Below are 8,221 nucleotides of genomic sequence, written 5' to 3' on the forward strand. Positions count from 1 at the left end.
TCTGCAGAAAAATGCCCCCTGTGACTGCTATATTTATTATATATGGCATTATTAGATTGTTAATACTAATGCATCAATGTATAAGTAGCATGTTCCTCTTGTAGCTGTTCAAAAGTGTAGTTACTGTAGGTAGTTCAGTGGTTCCCAACCTAGACATAGATATATGAAAGTGACAAGGGCTCACGAGCCAAAAAAGATTGAAAACCACTTACAGTGTATTTTATAAGCTTATCATATGTTTTTTTTATGTAAAACCTAAACCTGAAAAGTAATTACAGCTGTCAGATAAATGCAGCCGAGGAAAAAGTAAAATATTACCCTCTGAAATGTAGTACAGTAGAAGTATAATTCTTCAGCGACCATCATCGCCAGCCGTCTGTCACCAAATCTGTGGAAACTCTCAAGCTCTTTCAGAAATGAAACCAACCTCTGACTACATGGTTCCTATGGGAACCTCTGAGCTAAACCCATTTGCAAAACAAGATTACCACCTAGTGTCAGACTGTGATCACAGCAGTCCAGTTCCTCCTCAATTCACTGACATTCCTCTCTTGGTTTATGAACGCCTAACTAGGAAGAGATAACCAGATGCTCCAGTTCTCTCCCGGTTTTATCATGTGTTGGAAACATGCACGTTAACAGAGACCAGAGCTGTTTTTATGGAGGTCTGACTGGGGCATGAGTCCTCATCCCAGGGTGGGAGTGTTTTTGTTTAGTTAAACTCACTCACACCCTGGGCTCATGTCCAGCAGTATGACAACACCATCTCCCAGGGTTAAAGGATGGAAGGAGGCGGAGGAACGATGGTGGGCTGAAATGAATCCCCTGTTGGCAGCCTCCGCTCTCGTATTGTTTCAAGAGGAGTCGGCTGTGTTCTTTGAAAATTATTTTCTGTTGTTGTAAATCAGGATTTTTGGGTAACAGCTGTGTCTGATCCCATTTTGACCTTTAACACAGTTTGACATCTTATTGTTTGATAGCCTTCATGGATGAGATCATCGATTCCCAACTGGGGGTAGCCTACTACTAATTAACTCAACTAAACTAATTCAACTAAAGAATTGCCATTATATATTTGTGTGAAGGATGAAAATAAACAGCCATAATATTACAAATTGGTGCGATGATGAGCTTTAATAAATGTACAATTACAACCCAAGTCAGTTGGCTACACAATGTTGCAACTAAGAGTGTGTAAAGTGAACAAAAGTTGAAATAGTTGCTAAAAGTAATGGATAAACAGTTGAAATAGTTTGATTAACGTTACCTAAAAGTAAAGGATAAACTGTTCGGTTAAAGCTGCAGTAGGCAGTATATTTTTTGGCATCATTGTGCAAAAATTCCATAATAACCTTTCAGCATATTGTAATTAAAGTGTTCTGAGAGAAAACTAGACTTCTGCTCCTCCTCATGGCTCTGCTTTCAGGCTTTAGAAAATGTAGCCCCTGACGGGAGACTTTGACCAATCACAGGTCAATTCAGAGAGAGAGCGTTCCTATTGGCTGTGCTCCGGTCATGTGACCAGAACTTGCCGTTCCTCCACCAGATTTCACAATGGCGGCGGCGTCACAAACTTTCTCATTTTACAGCTAAACCGTGCACTACAAGATGATTCTGAGAACATTTGAGGCGAGAAATAGGCATTAATGTAACATAATATTGATTCATATTAGATCACCGCTGCCTAGTTTGACCGTTTGGTCGGAGTTTGCGAGTGATTGACAGCCGGCTCTCATAGACAGCAGACCTCAGATCAGCTCTTACTGCTTGTTTTCCTCCGGTCTGTTTCATGTACTACTGTCAGGATATAGCTACCGTTTTATAAAACTAACTTTTTTAAGTCATATTTGCTCCGATCTCGCCTACTTCAGCTTTAACGTTACCTAAAAGTAAAGGATAAACACTTGATACTGTTTGGTTAACGTTTACTAAAAGTAAATAATTAAATATTTAACTAAAAGTAATTGATAAACAGTTGAAATTGTTAGGTTAAGGTAGGCTAAAATTTTAAAATAGCTGGCTAAAAGCAATAAACCGTAGTTAGCTGAAGTAATGAAGAAACAGTGGAATTAGCTGAAAGTATTGGATGGGGTAGCCGGCTACTTGAGCTCATCTGACAGGACTGTGGTGGTACATACTGTAAGTCTGACAATAAAAGGTTGTGAACCTCTGGATTAGAACATCTGCACAAAGCACTCAACAGCCTGTTCAGTTAGACTTCACAGTGAAGCCATCGCAGCCCTCTACAAATTAGTAGGCTATTGGCAGAAAGCAGAACCAATGCAGAAAAATCCACTTCCTCTTCCTGTTTGTGTTTCAACAACATCTGATCAACATGCCTTCATAGAGGATGTCAGAAACTGCAGCAGAGCTGAGAAACGCGCACATCTGCTTTCTGTTTACCCGCGTAATCTTGTTCAACAGGCATTCCTGGCTGAAAGGTGCTTCAAGGGTCTTTTCACATGAGCCTCTTAATGCTGGTTGGCATGATGAGTGGTTTTCCTTGTTAGTCATGGTGGCGGACTGCAACTCAGCAAATGCCATCGATATGCAAGTGTCATCACTGAAGAAGTGCTCTCCTGCTCTCCTTCTATTCTCTCCGTTCTCTCCATCCACCGTCGCTCCATGTCGATTTTCTGCTTTTAATCGATTTCCACGCTCTATCAGTAAACATGCTTTTTGGGTCACAGTAAGAGCATTCCTTGCTCTGAGGACTCTTTTTTTTGAGACAGCAGATGCCATAGTAGAATTTATTTGTTTTATGCTTTTTGTGTAATTGTATTGATAAAAGGCCCACAAATTAGAAAACTATAGACTTCCTGACAGTATCAGCTAACAAGGCGTGAGGCAAATGGAGCGGTCTCTCAAACAACAAAAGCTCACCAGGCTGTGCTTGTCTTCAGTGGTTTTTACGTATAACATTGTGAGTCTACATTATCATCTGCTTCTGCTCTTTATCCACAGACGCTTCGTGCTAGACGTGTTATGTCCTTCACCTTACCCCTATTGTGGATGTCAGAACACCACGGGCTGCACAAAACACTGAAAACTGTGTGCTTAACCACTGTGTGCAACAAACATCTTGCTGTCTTGAATAGAGCGTCTTGAAACAGCGTTCAAGGGAAGAATTGCCTGACACACTCGGGGTACCAACATAATAGCAGCAACACAATGAAATCAAATAGACTCCCAAGATTGCTGTCACCATAGTCACCGAGACATGATGAGCCTCGGAGAGAGAATGACAGATTTCATATTGTCAGCACAGAAATTAAGGTCGAGGGGTGAAATAACTCTTTGGTAAATAAACAAGTGGGGGGTTTACGATGTTTTAAGAAGTATTGCAGTGCTTAGTTGTTTTGGCAGATGATGAGCAGGGGTTGAGAGGTAGGAAGGGTACTGATGGAGGCCCAGTGGTCAGCAGCACAGTATGGGGGTTCAGTCTGTGTTTTTGGGTGGGGGGTGGGGGTGAGTGGGGGTGAGCTTGTCTCTCTGCGATCCCATCAGCCCTGGGCTGAGCTCTTAATGCAGCCCTGACGCCTTGCTGGCGCAGGGGCCACGCTGCCTCACATCTGGAGCCAATTACCCTGGAGGGGCTGTGACAGAGCCCCCAACCCACCACACCACCACCACACCACCACAGCACCACCCTCTACGCTCTGCTCCGCTGGCCAACGCTGCTACGACCACTCTCACTGTTACATTCCTCCACTTTTCACAACACCACTCTCTCTGTTTTTGTCAGTCCCTCTTTCCTCTTCTTCCTCTTCATTGATCAGGATTTCTTTTTAGCTAATCAGTTGTTAAAGGAAGAGTATCGGGGCGTAATGGTGACCTCATGTAATCACAGTGTTGTTGTATGTCATCCCCTCTCTCTCTCCACTCATTTCTTAATAAAGGCTCTACAATTACCAAAAAATACTGCTTTAAAGAAAGAGTTTGATCAGTTTAATAATCAGAATCAGTTTTTATTCGCCAAGTACATAAATACAAGTAATTTGACTCTGGTTTTATGCAGCTCTCTAAGCGTACTTACACAGAAATAGACATAACAGCTAAGGACAAGGATGTCAAAGCTGGACAAATAAAGGTGAGAAATACTACTACTACTAATAATAATAATAACTTTATTTCTATAGCACCTTTCAAAATCAAAGTTACAAAGTGCTGTACAATAAAAGCATGATAAAAGTAATTAACATCCAGACAATTACCAAAATGAAGTTAATTTAAGTGTGCTGTTAGTATACTTCTTTTGAACTTAAAATCAGAGAGTATACTTTCAGTTTACTTTTTATGTACTTATCAGAGATATACTTAACAAAAATATACTTAAGTATACTTGGCTTTTACTGACAAGTATACAGAGACGTCTAACTATTTTTGGCTTATAGGCCTACTTACTTCATCTTTTGATCAAAATATACAGTACTTAAGAAAAAGTATAATTAAGTATTCTTGCCTTATAGGCCTACAGAAAGAATACTTAGCTTGTTAATTTTTGATAGAGTACCTCATTAAAGTGTGTGAGCAAATCATCAAGTCAAATAGCAAAATACATAACACATAAATCATTGGCTAAGCACTAAAATTTATAATATACAAAGTATACTTTCATGAACTAAAAAGCAGAAATGCCCACAAGTCATTTTTTGCAAGTCCAAGTCAAGTTTCAAGTCTTTGAACTAACGATCTAAACAAGATCAAATCATATAAATAGGTGAATACTCATTCCTCACTACATCGTATAGTAGGCTTTCTGCAGAATAGCACCATCTTAAGTCGTGTGTTCCTGTGGTAGAGCACTGGCAGTAAACACCACTTGTGAATATAGCACATTTAGTACCAAATCAGCTTTTACAGGTGTGATTTATGTGGTGCCTCTGCTTCCACGCTGCAGAGCCCCAGGGGTGCATGTGTGTGTGGTTCAGCGTGTAGGTTTCTACGCAGCCCTACCTGAGGAGAGGCTGGGGTCTTGTGACTGTAGGATGGGGGTTAGTTCACCCAGTGACTGATGGATGTAATTGAGTTTGTGGTGGTTGCAGGAGGCGTGGTGGGGGTGTATACTGGCCCCGCTGGATTACTCTCACCGGGGTCAAAAGAGTAGGGAACGGGCTTCGCCATATCTGGGCCGCACTCTCCTCTCCCCGCTGCCCCGTTTGGCACCAATGCTATGGTTCATTAGCTGCAGCTATAGGGTGTACCTGGGCAGGGAGCCAGAGGATTGAGCTGTCCTGGGTTACACGGACATAAATTGGAGCGTAGACTGTGAAGTGAATGTGGAAACTCTACAGGTGGCTGAAATTAAGTCGTATACAGAGAATCACTCTGAAATATGGGGAGGCTTTTGGTCGCTGGCTTTGTGCGCAATAAAAATGTTGGCATCTTGAGGAGATACATCAGAAGTATGTATTCATGCCTGTGAATGTGTGTGAGGCATGCACGTGTCCGTGTGTGTACATGTACACATGAAGCCCTCAAGTCTTGGTTAGGTGTCTATAGAGTCATGGGAAGTTGTTGCAGACTTTCTCCCATGGGTGCATAATTCAAGATTTGGCCATGACAACCACTTACAGGGAGAAAGTTAGACTGGAATGAGGAGGAAGGGAGGAAAGAAAGAGGGGGGACTGCAGGTAGAACAAAGAAACAAAGCAAATCATCCTGGACCGTAAAAACGCCAGCTCTGGCTCCGGGGTAAAACAAGGAAGAGAGGAAGTAAAATATACAGATTTTTAAAAGTTGTTTCATCATAAGAGAGAGAGGGAGGAAGAGGGGGGTGGAGAAATAATTTAGCAGTCTTATTCTGCCCTCTGCTGGACAATATGAAATGTAATAAAATATCTTCCCAACTTATGACCTCAGCACAAAAATACCATTAAAATACCTTCATTCTAAGGTCACAAATGTAGGCAGTGAGAGTGAATATATACTAGCATGTTTACTCTTGTTAGTCGAGGTGATCTGCAGCGTATAGGTATAAAATGTTTCACTTTAACCCATCAGGTCCCACAGAGGTCCCTTCAAGCCTTTGCCGCTGATAGCTGTGAGTGTATTCACACTGTTCTGCACCGAGGCGATCCGCTATCTGCTTTATCATTACGACCTTCTCTGCTCAGTAAGGTCATGTCTGAGACGCTGTTTACAAGACAGTCTGTATCCCAGAGATGTGTAAGGTTCTGGGACCCAGGCTCTTTATTTATAACAGCTGGAGCAGAGAGATGTGGAGCGCTGACATTATGGCAGAGTGGGGTGAGAGGTCAAGTCTAACACCAATAAAGTGGAGACTTTGATCGTGGCATTTATGGATGGAGCCGGCACAGCACCCTCAGAGAGAGAAACAGAGAGAGAGAGAGAGAGAGAGAGAATGGCATTTAAAGAAGACAAGAGAAAGGGATAGCACTGGGAAGAAAAGAAACAAGGGGATTAATTCATTTCAGATTTATTTTCCATTAGCAATCGGAATTTTCTTTTACTACATTTTCTTTTTTCCAATAAATCAGTTAAACTTTTGGTTAATAAAATGTTAGGAAAAAAGGTGATAAATGCCCATAACAAGAATCTTACCAAAAACAACAAAATATTTAAGTTACAATGACAAAACAGACAAAAGCAGCACATCCTCACATCTGGAACTCATTTATATTCAGCATTTTTGCTTGATAAATAACTTAAACAATTAATTTTATGATGATTGACTAAATGATTAATTTGACAAATCATGTCAGCACAAATCAAAACCATCGAGGGTTGTTCCAAATTTGTGATTGCCCAATCTGAGCCATAGCCAAATCCTCCCTTTGCCACCCACAGCTGCTCCAATTTTAACAATTGTTTTTTTTCCATCTGTCTTTTTCGAGTCCCACAACAGTATTATTATTATAGTTTTTCTCATTCGCTTTGGCTCAATTCTTGAATGAGAATAAATATTTTTTTCAAAACAATAATCTCTGAACAGTTAGTTTGTTGTTCACAACAGATTATCATTTTCCATTCATTCAAGCAAATTGCACGTGTTCTGGCACATGTGTGCAAAAGAGTAAGTACAATAACCACTTGCACATGTCTTGCTGATCAAAACTGAAGAGTTGATTCTCAGTGAAATTGTCATCCTCTTCACAACTTCTAAACATTATTCATCATTTGAGCCATCACATGCAAAACGATCCATACAATTATCAAAATCTGTCAGACATACATGGTTACTCCATAAATATCTATAACGAGGAGGTACAATCTGTTGTGTTTGAACTGAACTACTGCAGGTTTTTTCATTGTTGGGGAAAGAAAGAAGGAAGGAAAGAAAGAAAGAAAGAAAGAAAGACAGACAGACAAAAAGAAAACAATAAAGAAAGAAAGAAAGAAATACAGACAGAAGGAAAGAAATACAGAAAGACAGACAGAACGAAAGAAACAAAGAAAACAATAAGGAAACAAAAGAAAGAAAGAAAGAAAGAAATACAGACAGAAGGAAAGAAAGAAAGAAAGAAATACAGAAAGAATGAAAGAAAGAAATACAGAGAGAAAGAAAGAAAGAAAGAAAGAAATACAGAAAGAAAGAAAGAAATACAAAAAGAAAGAAAGAAAGAATGAAAGAAAGAAAAAAAGAAAGAAAGAAATACAGAAATACAGAAAGAAGGAAAGAAAGAAAGAAATACAGAAAGAAGGAATGAAAGAAAGAAATACAGAAAGAAAGAAAGAAAGAAAGAAGGAAAGAAGGAAAGAAAGAAAGAAAGAAAGAAAGAAATACAGAAAGAAACAATGAAAGAAAGAAATACAGAAAGAAAGAAAGAAAGAAAGAAAGAAAGAAGGAAAGAAATACAGAAAGAAACAATGAAAGAAAGAAAGAAAGAAAGAAAGAAAACAATAAAGAAAGAAAGGAAAGAATGAAAGAAAAAAAGAAAGAAATACAGAAAGAAACAATGAAAGAAAGAAAGAAAGAAAGAACGAAAGAAAGAAAACAATAAAGAAAGAAAGAAAGAAAACAATAAAGAAATAATGAAAGAAAACAATAAAGAAAAAAGAAAGAAAGAACGAAAACAATAAAGAAAACAATAAAGAAAGAAAGAAAGAAAACAATAAAGAAAACAATAAAGAAAGAAAGTAGTCCTTCCATCATGTAGTTCATTATAAGAGCCACTAGAGGGCGTCATTTCCCCTCTCAGCACACAGAGGACAGGTGAGCTACATCAGCGAGCAGAGAAGTGATGCATCATGGTCAGCG

Source organism: Sebastes umbrosus, chromosome 16, assembly GCF_015220745.1.
Source record: "Sebastes umbrosus isolate fSebUmb1 chromosome 16, fSebUmb1.pri, whole genome shotgun sequence".
In the NCBI taxonomy this organism is placed as follows: Eukaryota; Metazoa; Chordata; class Actinopteri; order Perciformes; family Sebastidae; genus Sebastes; species Sebastes umbrosus.